Genomic DNA, 23,167 nt, shown 5'->3' with positions numbered 1-23,167 from the left:
TTACCTGGTTTTGATTTTGAACTACACTGAAATGAATTGTCTTGTGCACAGATTAACAAAGCATTCTACTTTGAGCATCCAAAACCGAAATGGACTGTATTTGAAATTGGAAAAAGGGTGTAAAAAAAGGTTAAAAAAAAGAAGCCTCTCAAGACGCCCTCTTAACCCTCTCATTACCTGCTTTTGTAGAACAGCATTTCCTATGCAATTGATATTTCAGTTCACATTATTTTAAACCTTTTTGTCAAAACACATTAATTTATTCAGGTTTAACATTATACAGTGAGGGAAATAAGTATTTGATCCCCTGCTGATTTTGTAAGTTTGCCTACTTACAAACAAATGAAGGGTCTATAATTTTTATGGTGGGTTTATTTTAACTGATAGACACAGAATATTTAAAAAAATCAGGGGGAAAAAATGTTATATAAAGGTTATAAATTGATTTGCATTTCAGTCAGTGAAATAAGTATTTGATCCCCAAGCAAAACATAACTTTGTACTTTGTGGAGAAACCCTTGTTGGCAAGCACAGAGGTCAGACATTTCTGATAGTTGGTCACCAGGTTTGCACATGTGTCCGGATACATTTAGTCCACTCCTCTGTCAATCTTTAAGGTTTCTTGGCTGTCGCTCAGCAAATTGGAGTTTTAGCCTCCTTCACAGAGGTTCTATAGGACTAGGGTCTACACACTAAAAAAAAGCCGTAAAAATAGGGCACAATATACTGTATTAATATGAAGGAATTTTCCGTGTTCATTTTTACAGTTGTTTTACCTGTATTTTACATTTTGCACTGCATTCATTTGCATTTTAGCATTAATGGAAATGTCCGTAAAATAAAGGAAAATGTACTGGTAATTTTCTGCCAGTACTTTATCTGTTTTTTTACGGGATTTTTTTTACAGTGTAGAGACTGGCTAGGACATTTAATGTGCTTCTCCTTAAGCCACTATTTGGTTGTCTTGGCAATATGTTTTGCGTCTTTGTCATGTTAAAGGCTCATCCATGACCCATCTTCAGTGACCTAGTTAAGGGGAGGAGGTTCTCGTCCAAGATTTTACGGTACATGGGCCCGTCCCTCAGCCCCTCAATGCGGTGAAGTCATCCTGTATACCTGTAGCAGAGAAAAAGCCCTGAAGCAGAATGTTTCCAACACTGTGCTTCTCTGTAGACATGATGTTCTTGGGCTCATAGTCAGCATTTCTCTCCCTCCAAACACAGGAGTCCATTTTGGTCTCACAGCAGTGCCAGCACTTTCGCCAAAGCCTTTTCTGAATCATCTTGATGTTCATTGTCAAACTTAAGACGAGCCAGGCGGGCCTTCTTGGGCAGGAGGACCTTGCGGGTGCTTCAGGATTTCAGTCTACTGTGGCATAGCGTGTTACCAATGTGTTACCAATGTTTTGCTTGCTAACTGTGTTCCCAACTGTCTTGAAATCATTAACAGGCTTCTTCCGTGTAGTTCTGGGCTGATCTTTAACATTTCTCATGATCATCTTTACCCCATTGGGGAAATATTGCAGGGAGCTCCAGAACAAGGGCATTTGATAGTTATTTTGTATATCTTCTATTTCCAAATAATCACACCAACAGTTGTCTCCTTCTCACCAAGCTTCTGTCTGTAGCCTATTCAAGGTTTGTGCAGGTCTCCAATCTTGTCGCTGACATCCTTTAAAACCTATTTGGTCTGGACCATGGTGTTGGAGAGGTTGAACTGGAAGATACAGATTCTGTTGGCAGGCATCTTTTATATACATAACAAGCTGATTTAGGAGTACTTTCTTAAAGTGACAGGACTAATCTGTGGTCCATATAGGCACATAACCAATCTGTGGAGCCAGAATTCTTGCTAGTTGGTAGGGGATCAAATACTTATTTCACTGACTGAAATGCAAATCAATTTATAACCTTTATATAACATTTTTTTCCCCTGATTTTTTTTAATATTCTGTGTCTATCAGTTAAAATAAACCCACCATAAAAATTATAGACCCTTCATTTGTTTGTAAGTAGGCAAACTTACAAAATCAGCAGGGGATCAAATACTTATTTCCCTCACTGTATAGCATACTTTGTGCTATAGTAAAAGGCGTGTTGTGCCAAAAATAATCCTGTAATTAAATATTTGATAAATAAATATTTTTGTGGTCCACAAACAATTTTCAAAATCAGTTTTCTCTTTAAGGTTAAGACTCTCCCAAGCTAGACTGCAAGAAAATTCAAATTAATATAATTGCACACAGGCCACTTTTTGCCAAATAAATTTGTTCTGCTTGACCAGCATGTGGTGTTTTGTTGTTTGTCTGTTGCTGAACGACATTGGTTTTCTTCTGAAAATATTTGTTGTAATGTTGAATTAATTGCCAAAAAAGTAATTGCCAATGCTTCAGTCTGGGGATGAGTACTGGCAGGTGTTTCAAAATTACAGTTCTGGTTGACACCGGATCTTGAAGGCAATTTGATCTCTGTTGACAAATCGTCTCTCTGTGGCGTGCTGTTTCTCCTTCTTTGGCTTGAGTTGTGATTTCAATCACTTTGGCTTGTATACAGCAAAATCGCCAGTGTTAAAAAGGGTCAAATTAACTCTCACAGTGTTTATATAATCCACATTTTGAGAGTGTGGATTATATATACACCATGAGTGTTAATTTGGCCTTTTTTAACACTGGCGATTTTACTGTGAGCCACTCCAACTGACTGATAAATCAAACGTTCTAGCAAAAACAATAAGCAATATAAATAATAAATCAACTCTTCTTTTAGGAATCATAGGATTGTATTGCAGAACGAGGTGAGTAGCACCTGGATAGAGATCAAAGTGAGGAGTCTGGTGAGTGAAAGAGAGAGGAGAAAATGTGGAAGAAGTGAAAGTTACGTTGAGATGAAAAAAGAAGAGGGGCCTTTCATAATAGCCTAGCCTTTGTAGTTTCCTATCAGCCACTAGAGAGGTATTGCAGAAACAAGAAGGATAAAATCCCCTTAGAAATAAATCTTCATGAATCTTCAAAATATTGTTAATGTTAAAGCCAATCCTTTAATATCCCTTACTGCCCTTGACCGCAAACCCACACACAAGTTTAAGCTTTTCCTAGTAAAGAAAAGGATGTTAATCAGGAAAGTACATTGGCTTACAATGAGTACGGCATGGAAACCTCTTAGCTCAAAAGCTCCTGAGTGTTACCACACTTGAGACCTAAAAGGATTTTATAATGTTTAATAATTAGACATATGTTTTTTAAAATTTCCTTATACTGTACATATTACATTGTTTTGTTAAGTCTTATTGCCAGGCAGAAACACATTTTGCTTAATGGGAAACAGCAAAAAAACTTTTAATATTTATTGCATGCTATTAATCCAAACATGTTTAATCTCCTCTGGGTGCACAACAGATTGTACAAGACCTGGAGTTAAAGAGGGGTTTAACCTCAATGATTTATTGCTCTCATACTCTTCAGACCTTTCGCCTTTTCTTTTATTGCGCTTACGAAAATTTCATTGCTCTGTTATTGGACTTCTAAATTAGAGGCTCTGACATTTGCAACAGCTGTCCAATAATGGTGTATAGATTAGTCTGTGGTTCTTTCCATGCTCCAGTCATGGAAGTCATTTGATTTGTTAAGATTAAAATGGGCTCCATCTCTGACAAGGTGGCAGCGTATAAAGTTTTGCTGGCAGACGTTACAATTAAGTCAATTGCAATTAATTTTTCAGCTAATAAAGGTTATTGTTCACTATTGACAGAGAAGGTCTTGCCAAGATGAACGGAACTCTGTGTGAAACTGCATAACATGTTTATTGTGTCAAAGAGAATTATCTACAGTATGTACTGTCATATATAGTTTTATGGGTTTTTAAATATTTTTGTCTGTGTTTAAAATTACAGGCAGAAGAAAAAAGGCAGCCAAGTATGGGAAGGTGGGTAATTCCCATACTTGGCTGCCTTTTTTCTTCTGCCTGTGTTCAATGCATGCTATATAGGACAGACTAACCTTAAGCACAAATATCAATTATCAATGCAAAATGTAATCTATTCAATTTATTCTGATTCTAGATTCAGTTTATTATTCTGTCATTTTGCTCTCAACACTAAGGTGCTGGCTATCAAAGTACAACTAAACAGTTAACTTACAAAACTAGGAAAAACAAACCTAATTTAAAAACCTTAAAACGCTTACAAGACTTACTAGGGGTGTAACGAGACACTTATCTCACGAAACCAGACACGAGAGTGGGTTCACGAGAACGAGACCAGATTTTTTGACTTTTTTAAAAAGAAATCCTCAATGATGAAATATATAGGAAAAAAAAGAGTATTTTATTCACCTTTACACAAAATGCAAAAAATGTAGGCATTATAAAATCAACTTGTTACTCTATGCAACAAATTATTATATTATGCAGTAATAACCAACATGTAAACACTGCAAAATGTTTTGTCACAAACTTAAATGAGCAAAATTTATGCTTTGATTTCTTAACATGCAAATCTTTTAGTAAAGAGCTGTGGTTGTTTTCTCTATATGCTTTTGCATAGTGCTGGTGTTAGCAGAGGTGGCGATCATATCACACTGTCGATTTCTCCTTCCTCCACTGACTGAACCCTCATAGCCTGCAGAGAAACAGTTAAAACTACACTGTAAAAAATTGCTGTTAAAAAAACAACATTTTACCGTTAAATACGGGAAAAACAGCAATGCACAGTATTTCGTTTTTACAGCAATATACCTTTTAGAAATTATAAATAATTTCACAGCATGAATAACGTAAAATTACAGTAAATTACTGGCGTCTCTGCTGCCAGCATTTTACCGTTATTTTACAGAACAATTTTTTACAGAAAAATTGGTAAACAATCTGTGAGGTATTATTAAAATGATAGAAACATGCAGTTTTATTGGTCTAAACCAAAAAAGACGTAATGTCCATTCTTATTGAAGCAGGGTCTGAAAGGGTTAACACAGCCCACAATGCATTGCATACAGTACAACAGTAGATTACTGTTGACAGATGGCTGTAAATTAACAGTAGTTTCTTAAACTGCAAAATATTTCCCAGGATGCATTGTTTTCTACAGTATATTACTGTTTTAACAAAAAACAGTATGTTACTGTCAGAATTTGGCTGTTTTTTAACAGCAAGCCTAGGATGCATTGTTTTCTACAGTATATTACTGTTTTAACAAAAAACAGTATGTTACTGTCAGAATTTGGCTGTTTTTTTTACAGTGTAATTAATTCTTGCTGTAAATAACATACATTGCATTTAACAGCGACTTTAGTTATCCTATTTTGTTATCTGTTGTTTTATTTCACGATATTTCATTCATTCATAAATTTCCTCTACATCACTCCGCCCAGGGATTCCCCAGGGTCCTGGTGCATGTACGTTCGGGAGCCAAAATTGCATTTTTAAGATTTTACTGTCCAAAAAACTTTGATCTTTCCTTCATTTAAATTAAAAGGTGCACATCATGCACGTTCTATTCCATCAAAGTCTGCTATCAGTTGTGCCCATCCACGGTTTTTAAAGGCTTAATAATTATCACATTTTCTGAAGAAAATAAATGGGAAGCTTTACATCTTAAAGGAGTCGCTGCTACAAGTGCAGCTCCTAAGCAGGGAGTATTCACCTTGTCTGCTGTAGTCATCATACAAACCCCTGTTGTGGAAATATGCAATAATCTTTTGCACACAAGCGTCCTCTAATAGAAGTTCACTGTGATTGTGCTGACCTGGCTGGCAGTGTCTAATAAGCATGATACCACTTTCAACACCCCCAAATTTCCGGTTTACTACATTTGCCTATACAGCTCATTCAGTATATCCCAATTAATTTTGTCTTGAAAATGAGCCGACAGCCACTGCACACATTAGCCTCGAAGTACCAAGGGAACTCATTTTCTCACATCAGGGATGGCTGTGTAGAACCCCCACCCAAAGACATTAATGACATAAATATTGAGGTTTATGTGCATTTATTTAATAGTTTTACATTTACAGTTGGTTTTGTTTTAGGATGACATGATCAGAATGTAATTGCCCTGACATCAATATATTTTATATAAGTAAATTTAGGCCTAAAAGTTTCGTTCGTAAGGACATGGGCATCATTATTTTTCTGGTGATGGGTGCTTGAGACCCCAAGCACCCATAGGATTGTCACTTATGACTGGGAACAAATCTAAATTCATTTAACTTTGTTACCTTGTTCTGGAAAGAGTTATATGCAGATTTTGAATAACAGGTTAAATATCCATTGAATGCTCTCTTTTTGGATCAGTTAGTCCAGTGTTTCTCAAAAGGTGGGTTGCAACCTAACTGTGTGTTCACACCGCCAGCGACAAAGCGATTCATTTCAATAGAGAGCTGGCTAGGGCTGTGACGGTGGCCGTGACAACCGCACCACCGGGGTGGTAAAGTGCCATGACGGTGGTGAACTGCCACCGGCGGTAGTGCACGCCACTGTGACAAATGTAAGTGTAATAAAAATGACAGTTGCGATGAGGATTGCTATTTGTAGCCTTTCGGTTGTGGATGGTTTTATTTAAAATATTTTATATTAACACAGAAATTATTGGCATACGTTTCCATTGGAGCCTGCAGCAAAACCCAGGTTATTCTGCAGGTTCTGCAATGGATCTTGTTGTGAAATGAACAGATACATAAAATCTAAACTGGCTATGACCCGCTTGCTTAGTGTCGGAGTAGGTTGTAGCTATCGATTATTTTGGTAATCAAGTATTCTACCAATTATTCCATCAATTAATCGAGTATTCGGATAATAAATCCTTTTTTTTAATTAAAGAGCGATACTAAATTATAATATACAAGAGAAAATAAGACGGGTCTCTTAAAATGAACAACTCATTTGTTTCCTTTTTAGAAAAATTAACATATTTATTGCTGAAATAGCATACATTAATATCTGTGAAAAACAAACCCATTTAGTACGTTCCATTGCCATATTACATTCGATATGCAATATAATACAAATATATAAATAAGAAACAAATAAGAATAGAAAGAATAACTTCAAAAGTAAACAACTATTCCCAGCTTATGCATGATGCATTTAGTTTACCTAAATTAGTTTACATTTTTTTAAGTTCTAAAACTACTGTAGTTAACTGGACTTTTACTTTGGCAGGTCGTCGGAAGAAATATATAAACCACCGCACCAAAAACTGGTAAAAAACTGACACCGTCACAGCCCTAGAGCCGGCGACACGAGCGACAGTGATCATTGGCGACAGGAAGTGAGCATGTCTAGCAACCCGACAAGACAGATTTGCTCAACTTTATGCAAATGATGAGCGACTACCAATTGGAGTAAAGCCGCGGAGCTCACGTCATCCGTCTCTCGTCAGTTACAGCAGAGTTTGTTTATAAATGTTACTAGAGCAACCAAAGTTAGGAACGCCTTCTAATGACCTCGTAGCAAGAGACTAGCGACACCTAGCGACAGAGTCGCTGGCGGTGTGAACGCACAGTAAAAATTTGTCACTGGTCTGTTCTGATAGGCAGGGCCAGGGGCGTAATTTCCACTGGGGACAGGGGGTCATGTCCCCCTCACTTTTCAAAATCCCGTTAGTGTACCCCTCACTTTCAAATTTGTTTGTAATGATTTTTTAACCACATGCTGTCATCGCCACAGAGAAGTACTAGGAACGAGCATCACACAGTGTGAGCCTGTGTCTATGCGTGCGTCGCGTGCGCACTCTAAAAATAGATCACTGAAAGATTGCTTTCAATCACGTGGTTTTGATTTGAATTTAATAGAAATTTGATCGTTGTTTTGGCTATGTTAAGCTGTTTCCGTTTAATCAATTTAAACAATCAAAAACAACGCAAAACATAGTTATTTTGAATTTGTGATAGGATAGTGTCCCCCCCACTTCTCAAACCACAGTTACACCCTTGGGCAGGGCCGTACACAGGGGGGTGGCCCGGTAGCTAGAGCCACTGGCCCTCTGCCCTCATCCTCTGAGGTGCCCCTCTCAACCCCACCTCTGGGCAGGCATCCATTAAAGATCCCCGCTAAAATACGTCTGTTAACACTCCGCTAAACATCCTCTGATTCTGCTTATCCGCTCCGTGTTTTCCCGCTCACTCCCCAGTATCAGACAGTCCCTGTCCGCGCACTGGAGTAAAGACAACAGTTTCAGAAGTTCATCCCATCACTGTAAGGACATTATCCACATTACAGACAGTGCTTGATATCCATCACTTCCTCCCCTCACCATCCTGGACAGCACTGTGGATACTGTGGAGTCATTCAGGTTCCTGGGCTCCACCATCTCTCAGGACCTGAAGTGGGAGTCCCACATAGACTCCATTGTAAAGAAGGCCCAGCAGAGGTTATACTTCCTCCGTCAATTGAGGAAGTTCTACCTACCACAGGAGCTACTGACCCAGTTCTACTCAGTGGCCATCCAATCTGTTCTGTGCACTTCAATTACTGTTTGGTATGGCTCGGCCACCAAATCAGACCTACGAAGACTACAACGGACAGTTCGTAGTGCTGAGAAAATTATTGGTGCTCCTCTGCCCACACTTCAGGACCTGTACGATTCCAGAGTGAAAAACAGGGCAAGAAAAATCATCATTGACGCCACACACCCAGCACACAAACTTTTTGATCTGTTGCCCTCTGGCCGGCGCTTTAGAGCACCAAACACTAGGACTTCCAGACACAGAAGCAGCTTCTTCCCCCAGGCAATCTCCCTCCTAAACAGATAACTGCTCCTTAAGAGCAATATTCCACTTCCACTACTCCTATAGTGTGCACTACTGTGCCTTATTATATCTACATCTTATGTATACATGTATATAACACTACCTCTACTTACTAAATTATCCATTTGCACAAGTGTACATACAATCTGTTAATATGTATATTCTACTATTTACTACCCTGTACAATGTCTCTTATATGTTATTACCCCCCATTTTCTGTAAAATAGTCTTTATTTTATATATGCACAATTTAGAATCTTTTAGACTGTAAATCGTATTATATTGTATTGTCATTGTGTTGAATGTCTGTACTAGAAGCTTCCAACACCAAAGAAAATTCCTTGTGTGTGCAAGCACACTTGGCAATAAAGCTCTTCTGATTCTGATTCTGATTCTGATACGCAGAATTAATAATTTGATCGTTTGTTTTTTGTATGTAATGTTTTGCTCCTGGTTTTTCTATTATTGGTGCTAACTGTTAACAACTTGTACAAAATATCCATGTCCTCATAAGAAAATGAGAATTGTCAAATCAAATTGTTGTGTCGATCTGATATAACTAACACCAAATTTGCATTTATTGGCACACTTTGTAGAAAATGTCTTCACAAAGCTGACAGTTTGTTACACTGTAATTGCTGTGCAGTACATTCCCCATTATCTTTCTTAGTTTAAACCAGTAATCTATAACATATCATATACTGTAAATAACATTTTATTAAAACCATACTAATAGGAGCCCTGATAGCAGGAGGACACGTGAAAACCATTGAATCATTTGTTAATGCATCAATATTTCCTGTAGCTCAGTGGTTAGAGCATGCCACTAGCAACACCAAGGTCATGGGTTCGATCCAAGGGATTGCACATGCTCAGTAACAAATGTATAGTATAATGCTATGTAAGTCACGTTGGATAAAAGCGTCTGCCAAATGCATAAATGTAAATATCACTTTTGCACCCGCAAATAATGTTGAAATCACCATTATTGTGCAAATGTTCTATTGGCTACTGTAAACGTTTTAAAAGAGTTGTACCTTAATATAGTACAACATAAAATATAGATTTACATATTTACTGAGTGCTACAGTGTGATACTGTAAGTAGAAAGACATTTCTAAGAGCGTGTGCTCTCTTCTCCTGACCCAACCCTTAGTGCCCTTTTTTTGTTTCAGCCACTGGTCCTCAAAATTTCTGTGCACGGCCCTGCTGACAGGGTTATGGACTAAAGGGAAATAATTTGCTAAATACCAATAACACAATGCAGCTAACCATATAATAGGGTAAATCAAATAATAACAAAAGACCAACTCAAATAAAGCTGTGTTTTCAGTACAGAAATTATTCAGCCAAAACGAGACACAACATGCACATTAGATGCATTCTAATGATGTAGATAAAGTATGGGAAATATTTGCAAAAGTACAAAAATATAATAAATGTTGTCTTCTGTAATACACATAAGGTGTCACGGAGACACGGGGCTCTCTCATCACTCCTGCACCCTGCTCACTCTCACCAGGGCTGCGTTCAGCCCCGACAAAACGTTGCAAAACGTTTTTTAAACAGAAACATTAGTGCGGTTGAACACCCTGTTGTGATGACACAAGAGTTAAACTATGGCAGCTGAGAAGGCCATTCTTTGTGTTCTTTTTGAAGAATTTTCGGAGCCTGATGATATCATAATAAACCTGTTGAATACTGCAAAATACATCTCTTCTAATATCTTCAATTGTTGCGTATACCGAGCTGCAGCGGACACATTTAAACGACTTTACTTGGACCCATTGTACGAGCTGTCTCTTTAATACCGCGTGGTTTATATACATGTTGGTGCTGATTGGCCTGACATTCTTGACACACCCACCAAACAAGAGAAAACGTATCTCAAACCCTGTTGCACACCGTTGAAAACCGTTTCCAGGAAACATGTCGTTCAACCCGGAAACCGTAGCAAAACGTTGCGCACCGGTTTGAGCTTGAACATGCCCCAGAATTCTAATCGTAATCACCTGCACCTCATCAGCCCGTCATCAGCCACGCTTTAAAAGACTCACTCTCACTCACAGTCATGGTCTGGTCTCGAATAGAAACGGACTCTCTATATGCTACCTACCAGTTGGAGCGTACCTGTCTTCCGAGTGTTCCCAAGTCTTCCAAGTTCTCCACGACACCCACTCACCTGCACCTCCCCGGATTCTCTTAGGACTAAAGGACAGTAATATTCATATGCCATATACTCACCTGTTGATGTACTGTGTGTTAATAAACCACTGTTTGAAGCCTTACCATCTCGCACCCTAGTGGTTCTGTTACATCTGGTTCTCTATAAGAGCAAAACTCTAATGTTAGAGCATCTAAAAAGTAAACACTCTGATGTTTTCTTTCCTTTTATCTGTGTTTCAATTTTTTATTAAAAAAACTGGAGCAAATTATGTAAATAAAACTATCTGAGAGGGAAGACCAGTGGCCTCTATCACAAAGCTGGTCTGGATTTTTACCAAAGTTAAAGTTCGCGTTTAGTTTGAGCATACCCCGAGTTTTCGGGCTCAAGAAGGTGGATTGGTTTTGTGCGGGTTTCGTTGCCATGGTAACCTCCGGAGCAGGTTTTATTCTGGGTTGGAGATCGCAAACCAAAATTGGACCAATCAGCTGTGAGGAAGTGACGTATATCTGACGCAGTGAAGCCACCTCGTATCTCGTATCTCTTGCTCCAAATTAAAAAAAGTGATAAGATGTTAGAGGAAAAATCTTTTGCTGCTAAGTGTTTATTTGTATTGTATATTTACATTTATTGATTATAATTTAAAACAGATTACATCAGAAAAAGGCATCTGCCAGATGCATAAATGTAAATGTAAAACACGTTCATATAATTATTATATGAGTTGATAATGAATATTTATTAATTAATAATAAACATAGCATTTAAAATAATATAACTATATTCGTATAAAAACCAACTTTAATACAGTATACAGTATAATTAATAATTAATAAACTTTAATTATATTAAAGTAATGACGTATACATATTATCTTTTGATCTTATTGTAAACCTATATAAATAATTTAAATTCAGTTGATTCTGCATTGATATAGTCAGTAGCTGCCTTCTCAAAATTTCACTGCAGCCGTGTTTATTCCTGCCTTGTAAATTTGTTTCAATTCATGACATTTTTGCATAATGATCTCATCATCTTCAACCGAATAGTGAATTGCGCTGATGCTCGCGAGAAGTCAATCAAACTGATAATATGGAGCGATTTTAGTCTCATTAATTATTCACGCGTAAAATAAGATACACACATGCGTAAACAGTTTCACATGAATAAAACCTAATTTACATGCACAAAGTATAAATATACATTTAAAAAAGCTATTCACGTGCGTAAAACAAAACTATTTACTCATAAAATACGTTTTGCAAACATACGACTGTGCACAAATATTTCGAAAGTTTAAAATGTACACGTTTATTGTGTTATGTGAGTGTGCAAATCGTCACTTTCGTGAAAATCGCCTTGGATGTGTGTGTATGTTTTTTGAAACTCTCCTGGCAGCGCATCCCCTCCCACGTGGGCTGTCGTACTCTTTAGCCAATCAGATTAAACCTTACCATTCAACCAATCATAAACGCGGAGAGCACAGTACTCAAGGAAAACGGCTCTGCGCACCTTTTGCACAGTTTGATTCATTTCATGTGTTGCCAATTATAATTTGTGCACGTGAATTAGGTTTTATGCACGTGAAACTGGCTACGCAAGTGTACATCGTGTTTTATGTGTGAATAATTAATGAGACTAAAATCGCTCCATAGATGATGCTTTCCATGTTCCGTGTGATTGGCTGTTTGCTGCTCGTGTCACACTTTCAGGTGCACGCGCCTCACAAACTCTGGATCAAACCGGAGTTGACAGAGAAAGTTTATACCAAGCGTTGTGCTACAGCTGAACCTGATCCAAACCAGGTTAGGTTTGTCTGTTTTTGTCAACTTAAAACTTACTCTGCAACTCAGTGTTTGTTCACCTCGCCTCGCCAGTAGAGAACAACTGACTGACTCTGGCTGGCCTGGCAATATTCAAATAACTTTTTAATCTGATAGGCTGCGATAGACTCTTCACCCCGATTGTAATGACATCTGCAGTGTTCCAGGTGTCTGAGTGCATTTCACATAGTTTTAAAGGAAAGCTCTGAGAGTTTCCAGAAACATTTAACGTTTCTGCACAGTTTCATAAGCTTTTCCTCCCATAGTGTATAATATCGCTGTTTGTATTTTCCTCCCTCTGTGGTGAATGTCAATCAACTCAGCAGGACTGGATGTTATGTAAGGGATAATGTACAGGCAGCCGGTTGTTATTGCAGAAATAAGCCCTGACAGGGCTGTGATCAGGACTCGACACGAAGCAAAGGGTCTTGTATCACACTGAAGGGGCTTATTTTGCGATAACAGCCGGCTGTTTGTACATTATCCCGCTTATTACAAAAGCCGTTTAGTTTAGTTTTTAAAGTAAGAAACGACGTTCAAACGTCACAAACAGGCAAATTGGTTGAATCATTTGTAAATATAATATCATATATGTTATTAAAAGACATACTTATAATACATTTTTGTGTAATATTAAACTGTCCCTCTCAAAATGATTTGCAGCATCCGGGTTAAAGGATGTTATTAGTTTTGAGCGGTTGTTATTTGAAAATAACAACCCTTGGAATGTCGCAACTGGCCAATCAGAATCAAGCATCCAAATGAGCCGTGTAATAAGGGTCATATAACTGCTGCTTTACCACTGTTGTGTTTGAGATGTACTCAGCGACATAGGCAAGCAGGACACCAAAGCAGTGTTTTATTTCTTTTTTTATAGTCAGGAGAATATCACACTGTGAACATTGGGTAAATTGTTTACACCGCGTAGATCCAACTGTAATCTAAACCTGCTAATATATGTCTTATGGTACATTGCAAAAGAGTACTATACCTACATTTAGTGACATTTACTACGCAAGACAAACAATGATATAATACTTTTAAGCACACCCCTTTGAATATGGGTCACCAGTGTGCTATTCTGAGAATTTATCTCTCTCCAGCAGATGCCTTGTAACTCAGCCTGTTGTGTTCTCTATACTGTACTTTTTATGACTTTTTAGTTTACTGTCTTTGTTCTAAAGTGAAGTGAGGGGGGATAAATACACAGTACAGAATATAAGTGAGACAAACCCTGTACTAACCTCTTATTCGGCAATTGACCCTTTGCTGAGATCCTCCTTTGAAGCATTACTAACCTTATGTTGCCATCTGCTATACTGTCTGAGAAGCTTTTTCTCTTGTCTAGTGCAAGTATGTGGAAGTCCTGTGTGTTTGGATAATTTTTAACAGAATTTTACAGAACGCTAAACATTTAGAAACAGAAATTAGAGAAATTTATTATGTCACATTCATTATCATAAGATGTAAAAATAATGTAAATAATTATTTGTAATAATTGTAATAATAAATTATTTGTAAGATTTAAAAAAATAGTTTAGAACAGTGGTGGAGCTTTGTGAAGGCTCAGAGTTCCATCAGAGTCACAAATACGACTTAAGATACGACATGCGACATGTTTGAAAATGTCGATCACTAGGATTGTATCTTTCTAATGGCCTTTTCTTGAACAATGAACTTTATTATTTGAATTATATTTGAAAATCCAACGTGCACAACAACAGATGTTAGTACTATACCAGGGTGCTGGATTCCAGAGAAAGGTCATATTCATCACCCAGTGTTCTTGTATGATGGAGAGTGATGAGGTCTCAAGCTCCTCATCTAGGAAGGAAAGAGCTTTAAGCATTCTGAGTGTGAGCGTCAGAATAGGGACGATGAGCCTTTCCACTTAGACCTAATGATAGCAGATTAAGCCTTGATTAATCATTGATCTCTATATCCCTCACTCCTAAAGAGAGTAGGATATAAAGATCCTTAAAGGCCCATGTCCCCCTTGGGCTGTGCTCATTATAGTGTACTTTCGGCAGTACCCTAGCCTTAAATCATGAGTTTTGCCTCGTGCATCTTCTCTCTCTGCTTCACCCATTGGCTAAATGAAATGAAATTGCATTCACAATGGAGCTTTATATAGAAAACAGTGGAATGAGCAGATGAGTCAGTAGGACCTATTCCTGTTCATTTGCCAAAAGGCTCATGCGTAATACAGATCAGAACGATAAAGCATAATTTGTTACGCTTTTCACCTTTTGGGGCTTAACGTCACATCAAAAAAGTGGTTAATTAGGGACAATGGCAAGTTGTTACTTCACGCAGTGGTGGGTAATTTAAAGTAGAAAGTTCTTATGACAAATGCACAGTTGTTTTAAGTTCTGTTTCCTTATATTCTGTTTGAGATGCAATTCAGGTGTGATATTCAGATACACCATTCATATAATTTGGGTCATACCACATTGATCTTATCTATATCTGATCAGAAAAAACAACATTCGTTCCATTCAGGTCTGGATAAGAAAATACAAAATTAATTTCTTCCAGGTCGGATAATCAAATACTACATTGATCTTATCTGATAGGAAAATACAACATCAATTTAATTTAAGTCTGATAATCAAATACTACATTGATCTTTTCTAGATCTGATACAAAAATACAAGGTTCATTCCATTCAGGTCTGCATAAGAAAATACTACATTGAACTTATCTAGATCTGATACGAAAATACAATAAATGATTTCATTCAGGTGTGATCATCAAATACTACATGGATCTTATTTAGATCTGATAAGACAATACAACATTCACCTCATTCATACCTGTCTGATAATAAAATACTTTAAATATCTAGATCTAAAGAAAATACAAAATTCATTCCATTCAGGTCTGATAATCAAATACGGCATTCATCTCATTCAGGACTGATAATAAAATGCTATATTGATCTTATCTAAATATGATAAGAAAATAAAAAATAATTTAATCCAGGTGTGTTAATCATCAAAATTCATTCCATTCAGGTCTGAGAATCAAATACAGCATTTATCTCATTAAGGTCTGTTGGTTAGTAAAATTATATTTTTTGATCTTATCTAGATCTAATAAGAAAATACAAAATTAATTTTATTCTGGCCTGATAATCAACCACAACATTCATTCCATTCAGGTCTGATAAACAGTGAGTGACATAAATGCCAGGAAACTCTTTCTACATGTTACAAATTACAGTTCCTTGTGTCAATTAGTGTGCAGCACTCATATGTCAAAACCTATTTGTTTGAGAGACATCCTGACTTGAGAGTTAATGAATGAAAGCTTCAATGATTGTTTTACAGTCTATTGTTGTGCAGATCTTTATTTGGATTTGTGTCGGATACAAACTTAAGCACGAGACTATTAATCCCAATTACAGCGATAACACTGTCAGTTTTCACAACCCTTAAGTGGTAGAACTGTCAACACACTTTCAAAGCATTTCCTTTCAGGTGAACAAGTGACACATCCCATGCTTGAAGGGCAAACGTTATGAAAAGCCAAGTTGGGGTGATGGCAGAATTCCACATTCGACGTTCCCGCCTACGTTTTGTGGATATAATTGGGTAAATCTGGGAGTCTCTCTGTTTGTTTACATTCGTTGGAGAAGGAAAGGGAAGGATGGGTGTTATCGAAGCCTCCCAGCTGTTCTGTTCGATGTGCGGTGAGCCCGGCATACAAAGGGATGGTGCGCAGTGGTGGACACCTTTCAGAGACGCCAGTTTTGCGTGAGGGGAATCAAAGCTTCGCCATCACTTTTTATCTGCCCGCGCCACCTGGTTGGCGAGAGAGGCCGCGTAAGGCGTGCCTCCAGCTGTTCCTTTTGAAATATTTTAAGGGGGGAGGATTTTAGCAATTGATCATCTACCAGTGAGCTTGATAGGGAGAGCTTCCCTCTGCTGAAAGTGATGGCATATGGGTAGTTAAGATGGAAAGAAAGATTGATGTGAAAAATGAAGAGGGTGGATTGTGTGCTTTAGTGATTTTTTGATGGACACTTGGGGAAGAGAATCAAAGACAAAGATGGATAGTGGAGGTTGGTTGGGTTGTAAATAGCATAAAATGTGATGAGCGGTTGATCTCATAATTGAGGAGGTTGATTGAGTCCAACGGCTCAACGGGGGGGAAACATCCTGAGAGAAACCGTAACATCTGAGGCTCAGAGTAATGGATATGGAGCTAGGGGGTGGGAAAATCACCAAAGTCTCCTTTAATGCGAGTCCTTATAACAGCTCATGCCGCTTTTTTATGGTGATAATGGACATGCAAGCATTGTATAGCTCCTGTATACTTGAATGAATAAATCTTAAAGCTGTTTGTCAAGGTTGCCCCTAAATAACATATTTTTTATTTTAAAACAATTTATCAAAAAGAAAGAAAATGCAATGATACATCTTACTCAAACTGCATTTTTATGACTGGTCCAATTAAAGGGACCAACGGTTTTGGTTTACCAACATTCTTCAAAATGTCTTTTTTCGTGTTATGCAGAGGAAAGTTGTAAAGGTTTGAAATGACAAGAGGGTGAGTAAATTATGACAGAATTTTTATTCTTGGGTGAACCACCCCTTTAACATGCTCGTGCATTGTGCATTAAAGCGTTCAGCTCAGTCAGAACAGCAAAGTAATGGGTTCAATACCCAGAAATGAAAAGCCAGCCTGTATTTAAGAGTCACCAACTCTTATTGTCCCAAATATTGGACATTTGTTTCTCCTATTGCCATACTGAACATTACAATTTCTCTCATTCGTATTTCCTACAAGTGGTTCCCCCCTTCCCCTTCATGTTATCTTTGAACCAACTCAAGGGTTCATCTCGGAGAGGAAGAGAATAAACCTTTGAAACAGGTTAACAGAAAAAAGGGAGGAAAAACCAAGAAGGACAAAGGGGGGAGGGAAATAAGAGGGTAATGAAAAGAGTGAGAAAGACGGGTTGCGCACTTTCCTTGGTGTCCGGAGGGAGGGTGTCAGGCAAAGGCAGAGTTAATGGGATGATAGTTGTGTGTATGTGTGTGTTGCTAGCCGTACAGAGTGATTTTGCAAAACAGCTCCTCAGAGGGATGGAGGAAGAGCGAGAGAGAGGTGCGTGTGGGGGAAACATAAGGGCCATCTAAAGAGAGCACGGTGTAATGAGGGAGAGAGGGCTCAGAGGATGCACAAGGATATTTTACTCTTTGTCTTGTGCTGTGTAATGGTTCCCAGAGGATAATGGAGTATGTGTGTGTCTATAGACAGGTTTGTGTGAATCCAATATGAATGCGTTTGCTCCAAACATCTCGTAGATGTTCTGTAAATTAATGCAGAATTTCAAACTACATTGTTGGTGAATTCGTTCAATTTTTGCATTTTTGGATGCACTGCCATAGCAACATAAAATGCGTGCTTTTATGTTGTACTTGCATGTGTACATTTGCATTTTTACAGGTATACATGCATGCATTTTCTAGTCTGTGGGAGCTAATGTCGCTCTTTTCTAAATTCCCCTTCATTCATTCATTCTTTTATTCGTTTTATTTTTTTATTTTAACTAAACTAAACTAACCTGTTGCTTTTTAGTTTAGTTTATTGCAACAATATGAGAAGCTCAATCTCTCAGGCTAATCTCCACAGTGGCCTTATAGGACCCTGAGTTATGTACCCTCTTGGTGAATAAAAAGCCATTGTTGAGAGTGCCTATGTCTGGTATCGGCATTCGAGAGGGAGATCTGAGTCATCGAGGGGAACGGAGGATTTTTAATGACAGTGTGGCCCAATCACATCAGGCCATTGTCTGATGAGCATGACTGCACTCAGCCCAAGTCTTGATTATCAGGAGGGCAAGACTGAGCAGAGCGTTATTACAGAACTAATCAACAACGCCGCAGCATCTACGAGCACGCGTGTGTGTTTTATAGTAATGAGAAGCGAGCTGGGTGCTTTGACATGGAGATTATTGGGTATTAGCATGAACAAAGAATGGCGCGTGGAATCATAATGACTAAACCAACAGCAGAGGTGCGATAGCGTAACACACAAATGTTGTATTACGTTGTGGTAATGAATTACATATCCCGGGAAACCTCTTTGGGCTTTAGTTTAATGGAAGGGAGCGTGGTCTTGCACTGAGGTATGATGAGCTAAATACTAGGCTAATAATTCCTCCATTGAGCTCAAGGTCAATGCTATCTTATTCATTAATAATTTTCCTCTTAATGCTCAGGCTTAAGATGAGTGCTTTTTATTTTGCTTGTAAACCTAAAAAGCACTCTTGTCAACCTTGTGCTGCTTTTATATCTGCGGTACTAATGTATCAGCAGGAAACTGCATATGACTTGCTGATCGTCATCGTGGACAATAATCAAAATTTCATATCTCTTAACATGATATCAGCTCTATTTTTTATATTGTTTATCCTACATAGTTGCAGAAAGTGCTGTATGTAGTAGGATATAAATACATTAAATATTAAAGGGACAGTTCACCCCCCTAAAAATCTGTCATTGTTTACTCGCCCTCGAGTTGTTCCAAATCTGTATATATTTCTTTGTTCTGATGAACACAGAGAAAATATTTGGATGAATGCTTGTAACCAAACAGTTCTTGGCCACCATTGACTACCATAGTAGGAAAAATTGCAATGGTAGTCAAAAGTGCCTCAGAACGGTTGGTTATTCTAGATTCTTCAAAATACATTATTTTGCTTTCATCAGAACAAAGAAATGTATAAAGCAATTTTCCTACTATGGTAGTCAATGGTGGCCAAGATCTGAATTTGATCAATAGATGGTGAACCATGGAGTTATTCAAGCCCTCTTGATATGTATAACAATAACAAGCTGTTGTGTTGCTATGTCACAGTGTAAAAGTTCATATGGAGCACCTAAATGCTTCATAAGTCTTTGTTGTTGTTTCTTTTAAATAGTCTAAATGAAAAAAGGTGGCAAACAAAAGTTGTCCAAGTATGAAGAATAATGATTGTGAGGCTTCGCTTCACAAATACCACCAGTTATCTTTGTTCAAATATCAAATACTTGCTAATTTTAGAAACATTAATTTGCTGTTCCTTTTGCACAAGCAGCCACTATCTTACATATTAATAGGCCAGCATTTCCTTGCAAATGCATTGCAGTAGAGTGGGCATATGGCCTATGGAGGACCGGAAGAGTCATGTGTAAAGTAATAAAGCATTTCATAGTTTAATAAATAAGTTTCATAGTTTAATAAGTTTTCAAGATTACAATGAAAGACAAGGCTTTGCTTAGTTTCGATTGACAGCATGATGCAGTTGTTTCCCTCAGCACCAGTGGCCACTGCACTGCATGAGCAAATACATTTTGAAATTCCACTATTTATTTAGGAATTAATTAATGCACTTTAAAACGATGTACTTATTGAGTGTTTTTTTTATTTCCTTTTTAATTTGAAGTATTTATTGATGGATTAATATTTTTTTTATTAATATTTTTATAATTGCGCTTTTTATTGCCCATTAAAATGTTAAATAATGAATGACTTTATCAATTCGCATATTTATATTTGGATAAATAAATGAAGTTGTAAACAAATGTATTAATGCCTATTTTTATTGTAGAATTACTTATTAAACTATGAAATGCTTTATTACTTTACACATGACTCTTCCGGTCCTCCATAATGGCCATGATTCAGTTTGACAAACTGACACATGTGCTATCACTTAGAACAGAAAGTACATTGTCTGATCATTTGCAAACTCACAAAGGATTCATTGCAAGGGGTTTAGTTTTGGAGACCCGAAGGCAAAGCAATTTACTCAGTAGTTAGGTAGCATAGTTTCCTTTATGCTATTTTTTTACATTTCCTTTGGTTCAGTCAAACCTGGCAAAATACTGGCTACCAGGTGTGTTCTAGACCTAAAGCTCTACTGGGACACAGGCCCCCATAACTTTTTCTATCACTTTTTTCTTAAAAACCTTCTGTGTGTAAGAAGTGTGCAACACAATGCACTATACAAACTTCCCTGGCTTAAACCACTATTCCTATAGTGCAACAAGGAAGGTAAACATTTATGTATTCAAAAATATTTAGGTATCTTCAACATACTTAACATAAACTTTATTAATATGGTTGCATGTACTGGAAATAATGAAAGCAGAGAGAAATTGTTCTTGCACATCTGCATTCATTCTACATTACACAATGATATCAATCAAAAATTACAGTCAATAATTATCATATCAATTATCTTTTTAAGAATTTACAATTAGTCTGCAATGTTTCAAGAAACCAGTCATTTTATGGTTCCAACTATATAAAGATCATATTTTATCTAAAAAACCAACTGTACTGCATTAAACTGTACTGCCTATAATAGCACATAGTTATCTCAGCCATAGTTACTGCCAACTTTTTATGTAATGTCCTAAACTAGAGCTAGTAGATTAAATATTAATTTCATTTCTGAAAGTACAGAACACAAATGTTTTTCTAAGCAGCAATGCGCTTTTCAGACTTGACAAAGGTTTTTCCTCTAATGTTTGAGACCTGACTGGCTGGGGATGTACAGTTTGTCTATCAAGTCTTACCTCCCTCAAACTCATCATGTCTCCTTTCTGCTTCCATTTCCCTGTGTTGCACAAACAAATTCTGATATCCATCTACAGTGGCTATTAATGATCGAGTCAAAATAAGATTATTGATATTATTTAGAAACGTACTTTAGTTTCGTTATGTTTTCATAGCCTGCCTCAGTCGCTTGAAGTCACCCTTGCACGCCTGCGTGTGCACTTCGCAGCTGCGTCCTGCACATGCATTTTTGCGCGAGTTTGTGTTTTTGGACTGCGTCGCTTTTACAAGCCTGAATTAGGTTACTAAGTTAGATCCGTTTTTTTCGCTATTATCAATGTAAATGATTACACTGACAAATGAAGTAAATAGTTAAAACTTAAACTTAATTTATACTGGGGCACAGCAGATATATACTGGGGCACGTGCCTCAGTAAAAGGGGTCTAGCGACGCCCCTGCTGACTACAATGGGGTGATAAGGTACATTTGCAACCATTATGTATGATATCAAGGTGCTTCGTTTGCCAACAGGACATGAATGAGAAACAGAGTAAGGTTTTATAAATGAACCCAAACTGCAGGAACAAGAAAGACTGATTTAAATTGACAATGAATGATTTAAATGATTGAAAAATTTAAATCTGGCAAAATCTGATCATTACATGCAGCTGATTTTGTTGGCTGGGATTTAAGGAGCTAATGTTAGCAAAACATTTGCATAGGATTGTTGTCCCGCCAGTAGGCCTACGTTTAAAACAATGCCAATGTAATCAGTTTTCTCCACTATTCTAGTGTAAGAAAACGGCAGAACAGGAAAATGAATGTGCAGTGTGACAACAAACCATACATGATAGTTTCAATAAAAACATGTAGGGCTAAAGGTTTACATTTACTTATACTCTTGATAGAACAGACCACAGTGTTTAAAATGTCTTCATGTCATTATCTGAGCTGACCATTCAGCCATTCAGTCTAATTAATAATAATAATAATATGTTTTATTTATATAGCGCCTTTCAAGAACCCAAGGACGCTTCACAAAAGGAAATCATATCTACAGATTAATTGATGTCTATTTTTGTAAATCTAGGGTTTCTATAATAATAAAAATAATAAAAAAGGAGTATAACACACTAGCATGAAGTAATATAATATAGAATAATATGTAGCCGAATGGATTGAAAACAACCATATTTTCCTTTCACTAAAGCAGAATAAGGTCTATAGTGCAGTGGTCACCAACCCTGCTCCTGGAGATCGACCGTCCTGAAGATTTCAGCTCCAACCCCAATCAAACACACATGAACTATCTAATCAACGTGTTCAGGTTTGCTTGATAATTACAGACAGGTGTGCTGAAGCAGGGTTTGAGCTGCAGTCTGCAGGACGGTCGATCACCAGGAGCAGGGTTGGTGACCACTGCTATAGGGTATCGCCTTGGTTGGAGGTACATAAAAATATAGATGTACGTTAAAACTTTAATGTAGCACTTATACATGTATTGTACATGCATCATATTTAGAGGTAAATGCATGTAGACCTTTGAAGCTGTATTAGCAAGTGGGCCGGTATGCACTTCTCACATGTTGTCGGTACTTTGCCACTCTGAGTCAAAGGTCATTGTATGGGTGATTGTAATGACATCACACTAGAGGGAGGGAGCACTTATGCTGCATTCCAGACATGGGATTTCGGATATTCCCACCTGAAACCCAGAAATAACCATCTGGAGCCGCACTCGTAGTTACACAAGGAACCTCTGAACTCTGATCAACCCTGACCTCAGGAAGACACGCCATCTCCGTCAAGTCATGCCCAAGATGCTTCCAGTGAGATTAGCACGGAGCTAAATGTTGACCAATCAAACGGAGTTTGTCGCAAGTACA

This window comes from Triplophysa rosa, linkage group LG1 (assembly GCF_024868665.1).
Source record: "Triplophysa rosa linkage group LG1, Trosa_1v2, whole genome shotgun sequence".
NCBI classification, from domain to species: domain Eukaryota; kingdom Metazoa; phylum Chordata; class Actinopteri; order Cypriniformes; family Nemacheilidae; genus Triplophysa; species Triplophysa rosa.
Note: the sequence above shows the minus strand (reverse complement) of the source record.